The sequence below is a fragment of the Triticum urartu genome, chromosome 7A (genome assembly GCF_056163025.1).
Source record: "Triticum urartu cultivar PI428250 chromosome 7A, HENAU_Tu73, whole genome shotgun sequence".
Lineage (NCBI taxonomy): Eukaryota > Viridiplantae > Streptophyta > Magnoliopsida > Poales > Poaceae > Triticum > Triticum urartu.
In genome coordinates this window covers 542,661,267-542,672,823 of record NC_141879.1, presented here as the reverse complement: position 1 = coordinate 542,672,823, position 11,557 = coordinate 542,661,267, and positions in this window count along the sequence as shown.

Sequence of the window (11,557 nt, the reverse complement as noted above, 5' to 3'; positions counted from 1 at the left end):
TTTGTAGGAACTTTTTGGTAACTTGTTGCCAAAGGGGGAGAAGATGTATACATCATAGGCTTCGAGAGAGAGTGTTGCTTTTCTCTCTTGCTTTATTTGGTGGTTTTTCAAACTTGTTTGCTTTTGAGTGCTTGAGATACTATGCTTGTGAGACATTGATGATCATGTGTTTGATCATAAGCTACACTTAATGCTTGCTTAATGCTATTATCTTATCTATCTTATGTGATCATTCACTATTCTTGGTGATGAGTGCATGTATTTCATTCTTATCATTTTAAGCGCTCCACCAAGATGTATGTGACATGGAAGAGTAACCCATGACTCTAACTCCTTGTGCATTTGCAGTCCAAAGCAAATTTTAAATATGCACAAATTTAGGGGGAGCTCTTACTTATCACATACTTCTCAAAGCGACGATATATTTCATGCTTATTATCATTTGTCGAAGCTTTGATCTATATGTTGTCATCAATTTCCAAAAAGGGGGAGATTGAAAGTGCAACTATCCCTAGGTGGTTTTGGTAATTCATAACAACATATAGCTCATTGAGCTAATGGTATTCCAAGATGATTATTCCAGGAAAGCTCAATGATTGGCATGGCATGGATGTGAAAGTGGAACCCTCAAAATGCTAAGGACAAAGGATTGGCTCAAGCTCAAAAGCTCAAGACTCTTCATTTTATATTTTAGTGATCCAAGATCACATTGAGTCCATAGGAAAAGCCAATACTATCAAGGAGGGATGAGGTGTTGCTTAATGAGCCTCTTGCTTCATGTGCTTAGTGATATGCTCCAAAACCCTCAACTACTTTCCCATATCCACATATGACCTAAACCCTAAGCCAAACTTGGTCCTACCGATTCTTCCTATCCGGCGCCACCGAGTTTCACTTGTCATTAGCCACTGCCAAACCCTAGCAATTCGGTTCTACCGATAAGGATCTCGGTCTCACCGAGATGGGATTGCAAACTCTCTGTTTCCCTTTCGTAACTTTTCGGTCTCACCGAAAGAGCGAATCGGTCCCACCGAGATTGCAATGTAAACTCAGTGTTTCCCCTTTGTAACTTTTCGGTCTCACCGAGTTCCACTCGGTCTCACCGAAAGAGCAAATCGGTCCCATCGAGTTTGCCTGACCAACTCTCTGGTTAGCGAATTACCAAATTCGGTCTCACCGAGTTTGTGTAATCGGTCTCACCGAGATTACGTTATGCCCAAACCCTAACCATATCGGTCCTACCGAGTTGCATGTCAGTCCCACCGAAAATCTCTAACGGTCACTAGGTTTACATTTTCGGTCCGACCGAGTTTATTGATTCGGTCCCACCGAGATTGGAAAACTGTGTAACGGTTGGATTTTTTGTGGAGGCTATATATACCCCTCCACCTCCTCTTCATTCGTGGAGAGAGCCATCAGAACACATACACCATTCCAACTCATATGTTCTGAGAGAGAACCACCTACTCATGTGTTGAGACCAAGACATTCCATTCCTACCATATGAATCTTGATCTCTAGCCTCTCCAAGTTGCTTTCCACTCAAATCTTCTTTCTACCAAATCCAATCCTATGAGAGAGAGTTGAGTGTTGGGGAGACTATCATTTGAAGCACAAGAGCAAGGAGTTCATTACCTACACACCATTTGTTACTTCTTGGAGAGTGGTGTCTCCTAGATTGGCTAGGTGTCACTTGGGAGCCTCCGACAAGATTGTGGAGTTGAACTAAGGAGTTTGTAAGGGCAAGGAGATCGCCTACTTCGTGAAGATCTACCGCTAGTGAGGCAAGTCCTGTGTGGGCGATGGCCATGGTGGGATAGACAAGGTTGCTTCTTCGTGGACCCTTTGTGGGTGGTTGCTTCTTCGTGGACCCTTCGTGGGTGGAGCCCTGTGTGGACTCGCGCAACCGTTACCATTGGGTGGAGCCCTGTGTGGACTCGCGCAACCGTTACCCTTCGTGGGTTGAAGTCTCCATCAACGTGGATGTAGGATAGCACCACCTATTCGAACCACGGGAAAAACATCCGTGTCTCCAATTGCGTTTGAATTCTCCAAACCCTTCCCTTTACATTCTTGCAAGTTGCATGCTTTACTTTCCGCTGCCTATATACTCTTTGCATGCTTGCTTGAATCATGTGATGATTGCTTGACTTGTCCTAAATTAGCTAAAATCTGCCAAGAACTAAAATTGGGAAAAGGTTAAGTTTTTATTTGGTCAAGTTGTCTAATCACCCCCCCTCTAGACATACTTTCGATCCTACAACAAGCTCCAAGCAACTCGTATCAGTATATAGCATCTAAGGTATGGGGGCACATGATATTCTCCTGGGGAGGAGGGGTGGGGGTGCACAACCAATCGGTGGTCGGGAGGGTGGGGACAAATATAATCTAAACAACCCTAAACAGAGCTCCACAATTTTATCTAAGGTCGAGGGGTTGACCCCCGACAATCATACCTCCGCCTAAACACAACATTTGCATGTACTGTAGTACTAGACTTAATATTCATGTTTCAGTTTCATGTTCATTTTAAATATTGAACTGAGGACCATGGATGTCTTACATTTTACTCCCTTCGTTCCTAAATATTAGTCTTTTTAGAGGCTTCAAATGGTCTGGCACATACAGATGTATATAGACATATTTTAGAGTCCAGATTCACTCATTTTGCTTCATATGTAGTCACTTGTTGAACTCTCTAGAAGACTAATATTTAGGAATAGAAGGAGTATTTTTGAATTCGTGTCATACATGCATGGTTTGGAAAAATATATGCACTATACTTATTGGATTGTTGTTGTGTTCGTGCGTGTGTGTCTGTGTGTGTGTGTGTGGTCATATGCTTGATACATACAAAGTTTTCTCACCTCCATATTGTTCATCTTTTAAATTTGAATTTGCATTGGAAAACTTACTAGGGATACCATGAAATGTGAAATCCATGTTGAGATCATTATATCACAAACTCACTCTAATTCAACAACTCGTCATAAATCAATTACCACATTGAGATTAGTATTTGCAAGGAAAATACGGGTATTGTAATACACATATATTCGTTCGGCAATTTAAAAGGTTCCTTTCGTATTCTCAAATGGTAGGACCCAACGGCGTACCAGCCAGACCTTGGCTCGTGTTGATCCTAAAAAAACCGGGCTCGTGTCCTTCGGTGGCGTGCGTGGTACGCACATTAGGCAACCCCAACCAGTCGAGCCTCAGCGTTTCAAGTCGAAATATCTGGCGGCTAGAATTCCAGCCCTAGGAAATTCCCCTCATGTCCCCGGTCCATAATGACTACCGATGAACAACGAAGGGATGCTTTAGTAAGTAGACAATGTTACCTACCGTGCCGAGCATGGTTCAATTCCCACGGTCGCCGCTCGTCAAGGTCACCTGTCAACTGCATTGCCTAGTACTACTACTACTACACCAGGATGAGCACAGAATTGAGCCTGTTTGTTCATGCCTAGTACTTGAGTTAATATATCAGGCAATGCACTGGTACGGAGGGATTATCCTTTTACTCTACATATATAACTTGTCTGAAGTCTAACTAAGTAAAATGTTTGACCAAATCCTTTCTTAAGAAATACAACAGGACAGATGTACGGCTTGAAAATTTATTGCATGATGCAGGTTATGATATTGTTTTGAATCCTGGATCTTAAATTTTAGAAAATCCAAAAGTGAGCATAAATTCTTGAAACTAATTAAGCATGGTCACGTGATATGGCACGAATATTACTTCGTAATTTTTTCTTCAATTTGAGACAAGCTGCTTATGACAAGTTGCACAAATGAAGAGCCAAGGTATTTTGGAACAAAGAAAGACCTGTCACGTTAAGGCGAACGCTTTCACTATTGAAACAGTGGGCGTTTACGTGCCGCCACGAGTCCCAGCTTCTCATCGGCAGGTGCCGTCCGAGCAAGCGTGTGAGTCGATGAGAGGCGTGCGAGCAGACCGCTGTGCAGGATCACCGGGAGGCGAGCCCTTTGACCAGGCTCCCCCGCCCACCGTCGTCCCAACTGCTCCCACTTTTAATGTCGCCGGCGCCGCAGTTTAAAATCAACCCCGCACTACCCGATATCGCTACAATCCTCTCTCTTCCTCTCCGATTCTCCTGTCGTCTACCTCCAACTAGCCTAACCTAAACGTACGCCATGCCGCATCACAATGGTCTGCCCTTAGTGTTCCAGTTTCCCGAGGAAGACACCCAGCCGCAGTCTCAAGAACATAAGGCGCTTTGGGACGAGCTTGAACTGGCCTTGCGGGAAGACGCCGCGCCTGTCCCCGCTCCCGTTCTGGCTCCCGTCGCCCCGACTGCGCCAGCACCCATTCCCGTGCACCTGCCAGCACATGCGCCTACGCGTGCACTGACACGCACGCCCGTGCCGGTGCCCGTGCACCTGCCAGCGCATGCGCCTGCGCGTGCATTGAGGTGCGCGCCCATGCCGGTGCTCGTGCACACGAATGTCTCCGCTGCGCCGTTAACAGCGCTTGTCCCCGCGCGGGTGCCAGTGCCCCCCTCAGCGGCATGGATGGCCGCCGTCGACCGCTTCCTTGCACCAACGCCAGTCGCCTCCTCCCGCCAGTTGACTCGCTCCGAAGTCCAGAACATTTTGGCCTTCCTTGAAGCTAGGCCAACGTCTAGGAGTACACCAACAACGGCGCAAGACGCCGCCGTCGCCATCGGTCAGTGGCCCGACAACACATAGAGCACGGCAGAGGAGCCGCTTCCCACCGCGAGACGCCGCCGCCGCCGCCGCGTAATCTAAATTTGCCATGAAAAACGTTCGGATTGCCATGCTTAAAATCCGAACGTTTATCATCTCCGTTTATTTTATATCGATCGTCGTATAATTTGAAGTCGGAGTCAGACTGAACGAAATGTATGGTTTGATCGATTGAATGTTCTGCTAGAGCCGTATCAAATTAAATATAAAACGTCATCAAGCCACATGTATTCCTTGTCATCCAACAACCTAGACTGCTTCAATGTCGAGTGCTCAACACGTTTAGCGTGCCGTTAATTTCATGCCAAAAATAGTGCTAATCACATGACAACACGCAAATAATATCCTAGTAGTTAATATCCGCATGCACTTAATATACTTCCAAATTAACGTGCATTGCACGTACACACTGACTAGTGCTTCTAGTACGTGAAACTAGTGCCGTGACTTGTGAACGCGTCTAGATATGGTCAACGGCAACATCGCCCGCGAGTTCTTCCTGTTTGCCCATGCGTCTAAACGCAGAAGGGGAGGAGAGAGAGAGAGAGAGCACACATGGAACCCACCAGTAAGTGAAGGAAAAGAGAGAGAGAGAGCATACATGTTATCCATTAATTAGGTTGTGGTAATATAAAAACATTATGTGAACAAAGGGGGTACAACAAACATTGCTATTCTACGTATGTTGCCTATTGACGTGCGGCTTGAAGGCCCGGTCGCATGTTCGATCCTCATCCTTTATTTTTTAATTTGTATATGGGTCCAATTTTGTTTCATGACATGTGGCCCCCTAGGTGTGTAGTTTGTAGCACTTTAATTTGTGGGTCGAAATTTGTTCCATTCCAAGTGAACTATCGGTGTGTAGTTTTGTAGCTTATTTATAATAATTAAAGAGAACAACATAGTTTTTTCAATAATACCATGGTGCAACGTTGAAGGCGAGAAAGGACATGCGAGAGAGCGATGACCGAGCCAGAGGGAAATCAACTAGGGGAGTTGCGTGGGTTGCAACGGTGTTTGGAGTAGTTGTGGGCCGAATGTTACGAAAATATAATCTATACCGACCGGAACAAATGCCTACACAAATTAATACAAGATTGGAGTGCCCCTCGCAATGTAAATAGCTCCGGCCTCGCGTGGAAGATACGGTGTGAGAAAGCAAGGTCAACCGAGAGACATATAGATAGAGAGACAAAGTGAGTGTGGTCCGACATTCATTGAACAAATATATATGCTCTGGAGAGATATTGTCCGATTGAGCTTTTTGGCAAGGGTGAGGGCTGTAAGATAGAGCTTGAGAGATGATCCAGTCATAGACGTGTAGATATATTTTGTGCGTGGGAGGAAGTAAGGTCAACTGATCACATAGGGTCGCCCTGCGATCGAAAGAGTGAGATGGGTTGGAGAGAGTGACCTAGATAGACGATGTGCGTGAGTATACAATGTGAATAGGTCGAATTGGGCTCAAACATGGTGATATATCGTTTTCGCCCGAGAAAGAGCGAGGTCAATCGAGACATACGGAGAGAGAGAGAGATTGAGTGAGCATGGCCCACCATGAGGTCGAAAGAGTGGCGGCGGCTTGGATGGACTGACCTAGATAGAAAATCTGTGTGAGAGAGTATAGAGCGTGTCGATCGAGGCCCGAACAGGGAGATATATCATTTGTGTGTGAAAGAAAACGAGGTTAAACGACACTCAGATAAAGAGAGCGAGATTGAGCGAGTGTGGCCTGCCGTGCGGAAGAAAGAGTGAGACAGTCTCGAGGGAGTGACCTAGCTAGATATACAACGTGTGTGCGTGCGCACGAGAGGTTGGGGGGCTAGATAGGCAATGCATGTATTTAGCGCAAGAGGGTGAGAGGGAGAGAGGGGAGAGAGAGAGAGCTCGGCATGGGGTGCAGTGGCGGGTGTGTGAGGTAAATACATTTGGTAACAGAGTGGAAAAGGGGTTGTGTAGTTGAGAGACTTAGAGATCGAAACATGGAGATAAAGAATGAACGTGTGTTGGAAACCGATAGCTTCCTAAGGTGGTTAGGAGAGGAAGATTGACCGATAGAGGAAGTATGTAGCGTTTGTGCGGGGGGGGGGGGGGGGGCTAAAAACAACATTTGAATGTACTCCCTCCGTTCGGAAATACTTGTCTTAAAAATGGTTGTATCTAGAACTAAAACAAGTCTAGATACAACCATTTCTAGGACAAGTATTTCCGAATGGAGGGAGTACATAGTACGAGACTTAATATCGATGTTTCAATTCAGTGTACATTGTAAGATTTGAACCGAGGACCAGGCATACGGGTAATTATTTCGAATTCGTGCCATACTAAGTTTGGAAAAGTTGACATTGACTCAGTTTGTTGTGCTATTTTGTAGGTCATATGTTTGAATCCATCCAAAAGTTTTCTCACTACCATGGTGTTCATCATATACATATGAATTTGTATTAAAAAAGTAGCATGGATACAGTGAAATGCGAAATCCACGTTAAAATTGGAGATCGCTACGTGACACACACTCTAATTCAAATAACTAACTACGCGACACACACTCTAATTCAAATAACTAATTATGTGACACACACTCTAATCCACGTTAGCGTGGGTACCATTTCGATTTTTTTCAAATAACTCCTCATTAATTAATTTATAGTACTCCCTCTGTTCACTTTTATAAGACCTTGAAGACATTTCAGACAATGTGCAAAACAATTCATTTTAAGTTATCTGAAACGACTTACAAAAGTGAACGGATGGAGTATCTCGTTTCAAATGACTAATTATTGCAAGGAAAACACGGGCATGGTAATACATACAGATTTGTTTGCAAATGAAAGAAGATTTGTTTGCATTCTCAAATGTAGGCGCACCAGGCAGACCAGGGTCGTGTCGGGGTGGACGCTGCTTCGGTGCGTTAAAGGCAACTGCCTTTGGGTCACTGACATGTGGGCCAACCACCTGTTGGGCCCACATGTCATGGACACAAAGGCAGGTGCCTTAAGGCACCGAAGCATAGTCCTGTCGGGGTGGTCGCGTGTGTCGGACAGATGCGTAGCACCCAGCCACCCAACCCCCTCCCCCCAAAAAAAGTACGACGACAATATAAGTTCGCGCTTCCAGGTTTCGGATTGAAATATCTGGCGGCCCCAATTCCAGCCCTGCAAAATCTCTCTTCTCCACCGTCCCCTTCCGCGCCCAGATTGCTCAAATCCCTAATTCGCCGCCAACCCTTGATTCGCCCCTCGTCTCGTCTCTTTCCCCACCGTTCCCCACCTCTGTACCGGACGCCAACGACGAAGACGACGGTCGTGCTTCACCACCACACCGGAGCTACCTCATCTACACCCTCGTCCACCGCACCGGGTGGTCCACCGACAATGTCGGCCGCCGCAACCGAGGTGCCTCACAGACACCGAGTTCCACCACATCAGGTGCGCTTCACCGACGCCATCTCCCAGCTCACCGGGGCTACTTCACCGAGCACATCATCGCACCTCCGCCCCCCGAGGCCGTTGGGGCTTCACCAACGGTCTCGTCCACCGCATCGTAGCGCTCCGCTACCACTCAAGATATGCATCCGTGTGCGGCCAGCCAACGCCAGCGCATCGCCTTCAACGGCTCTGAAGTGACCCACACTCTAGCTAGGCGAGCATGCCCAAACGCCGGCCCGAACTAGGTATCCACACATCACTCCCTTCTGCACTGTTCCGACGATGTTTGGATATCCTTTCACTGCTCTCTTAGCTTACACGCCTATGCAACTCTGACTTTAACTCTTATTTCTTCTGGAGATATCATCTGAAACAAGCAAATCCATTTTTAGCGAAGCATGACGGCGCTACGGGATCTGGTACACATCCTGTACACCCGTATAACCTTGTAAGTATCTGTCCTCCGGTACAACATCAAGGTCGATTCCTCTTATTTGATCAACCATTCACCGTGTCAAAAATGCGGAGGTGGATGCAAGGAGCACAAGGCCTGCACATCCAAGCAAGTGGTAACATGGACTTGTACATGGAACATCCCAAGCGCAAGCAGAGCTGCAGTGAGCCTGTACAAGGAGCTAGCGTAAGTCCCTGCATTTCATTTAATTCGTACTGGCATTCGTGTATGATTTGTGTGCAGTGGCTGATCCACAAATTCAAGTTACCAGGGGAGAAAATTTAACTTAAAAAATACGAAGGCACTTGCACTCTGGAAATCAACATAACTTGAGAAATGTGAAGCTACATGCACTTTGAAAACCAGCTAATGATCCAAAGTAGTTCAGATTATAAACACTAAATGATGCAAGCACCAAAAAACACAAAATGCAACATGGTGTACAAGGACTACAAACATGGTCTATACCTGCTTGAATTATTCGTTCTTTGGCTGAAAATATCGAAGTGTAATTGCACGTATAACCAGTGCGCAAACTACATATCAATATATCTATCCTGCACAAGTATGCCTATAGTTTCAAACAACAGATTAGAAAAGTATTTCTGCTATGTTGTCATGATACGGGGACTTTCTGGTAGATGGCCTCGACGTTTCCTCAAGCTATGAAAATGCACTATAATTTGCTTGTCATCAATGCTTGCAAATCTCTGTCTCTCTCAACATAGTAGATCATCATTAGACACTAAATCCTTCAATGAGCTTGCAAAATGCTTGCATTAGATCCCTCATTAGACACTATATGTTCATCACCAGGAGCATGTAAAATGTTTGCATCAAATCCTTCATTAGCAGTCTGTTCATTAGACACTTCAGGCTCAAGAACAACATGAGCTTGTATGTTTGCATCGGAAACTTGATTAGATACATCAAATTCAGTCAGTTCAGTATTGATTGGGGGAGTTATAAAATAAGTAGAAATTGGTTTCATTTTCTCATAGATTCCCTACATACAAGCAGTTTTACAACACCGTCAGGTTTAACTATTGGCTAGAAATTGAAGAGTTGAATTAGATATAATCAGGGATGTGATGTACCTGCTCGTTGCGCATGCTACTCTTGCAAGCTGCGACTATCTGTTTGCGCAAGCTCGATGCCATGCCCGTGCTGCCGCCGCTGCCTCCCACACAGGTTACACCTAGGTTTGGATCTTCATCTTCTTGTCCTTCTGTTCGCTTGAAGCCCGGCGACCGCCCTCCAACGAGGGCGCGAGGAAGTGCTGTGTCGGTCTGTCCTGTGGCGGCTAGGTTAGGAGCGAACCAGACTGGAGGCTGGAGCGAATGAATTGGGATTTTTCCTGCTGTCGATCACCATGGGAGGCGCTCGTTTGGGCCGCGAGCCTGCTATAGGGCCTGCCTTGCACTTATGTTATTGGCCCATCCAAATTGAAACATTTTTCTTCATTTTTTACATTGCCTTCTCGTGCGTTGGGACGAACAAAACTAGCATGGGCCAACTTGGACGACTCAAACTAGGTGCACACTTTCCAGCCACCTGAGGCGGCCGCCCATACCAGCCCCTATGGTGGCGTCACCCCTTTTTGCGTGTATGATTGGATAGTGAAAAATATTCCAGTGGCACTTTTGATTTACGCATAGAATGGTTGAATTGCTTGTTTCTATGAACTGAGTTCGCCAATAATGTGAAGGATGCCAGTCTTTTCATCCTATTGTAGATTGCTTAGATCTCGATATGCCAAAAGTAATCGCATGAAATATACAGTAAAAGCTAGTGTGATGTGTTTGGCTACAACTAGTCTGACTACACATCCTCATATAACATATCAAGGACGCACCATCTTACCAGATTAACCATTCGACTTACCCATGCAGTGTGGGAAGAAAGAAGTATTGGGACTGCGTATCCAAGCAATTGATGCCATGGACTCCTTCGTACAACCTTGTAAGCGAAAAAGAAGTTGCAATGTGCCTGTACAAAGAACTAGCATAAGTTCAGTTACCTGCTTCTCAGAATTTTAGTTAGCCACTTATTGCAAAATTGTTCAATTACGTTGCTTGGCTTAATTTAGTTTGCTACTGATTACATAATGACACAACCTGTTAATCATATTGTAGACTGCGCCTATCTATGTGTTTGATACTTACTGTTAAGAATTACCTGTTTTCCTTAACTTAAATATCTACTTGTTTGTTTAACTGCTTTGCTGCTGCAACAGCGGGTTACAATGATGCTAATAACTACTTTTCAGCATCCAATTGAAACTCTTTAATTCCTTGTTTCTTTAACTGGTTTGTTATTATAACTCCCAGTTGAGATGTTTTTCTAACTTCAACTTTTCTGAATCCAATCGGAACATTAATGGCAAAACAGGTTAGCCCAAGATCAAAGAGTGAGGTCCCCATGGACGTTGCATCATCCCACAACAGTGGCACCGGCCCAATCATGCATTATGAATTGCCAACTGCTGATGCTCTAGAGGCTAAACTAGTGGTAGAAAGAGATTCTGCTTCTACACTTAGAGATGAAGTTGACATGTTGAGGAAGCAAATAGCACAATCACAAGCAGTACTCAAGACAACCATTAAATATTTGGTGGATTTCAAAACGAAGCAAGTTGAGACCGACCAGATTGTTAAGGTCCTAAAGGAAAAAAGGAAATTAAATTCCTACTTGGTAAATCATAGGTGAAATGTTCTTTCCATAGTTGAATAACCTTTGTGTTGTCTGTTCATGTAATCAATCAAACCATTTGTTTTAGAGATCATGTAATAATTGTTTTTTTCGTTTGTAATTTTATTTGAGCACAAGTCTGTATTAATTGATAAGACTCGGAGACATTTCATTTGGATTGCTGTGCCAGACCTACAAATATGCCAATCGGGCTGAATGTGCATTCAGCAATAGTAGTAGTATAGATAGA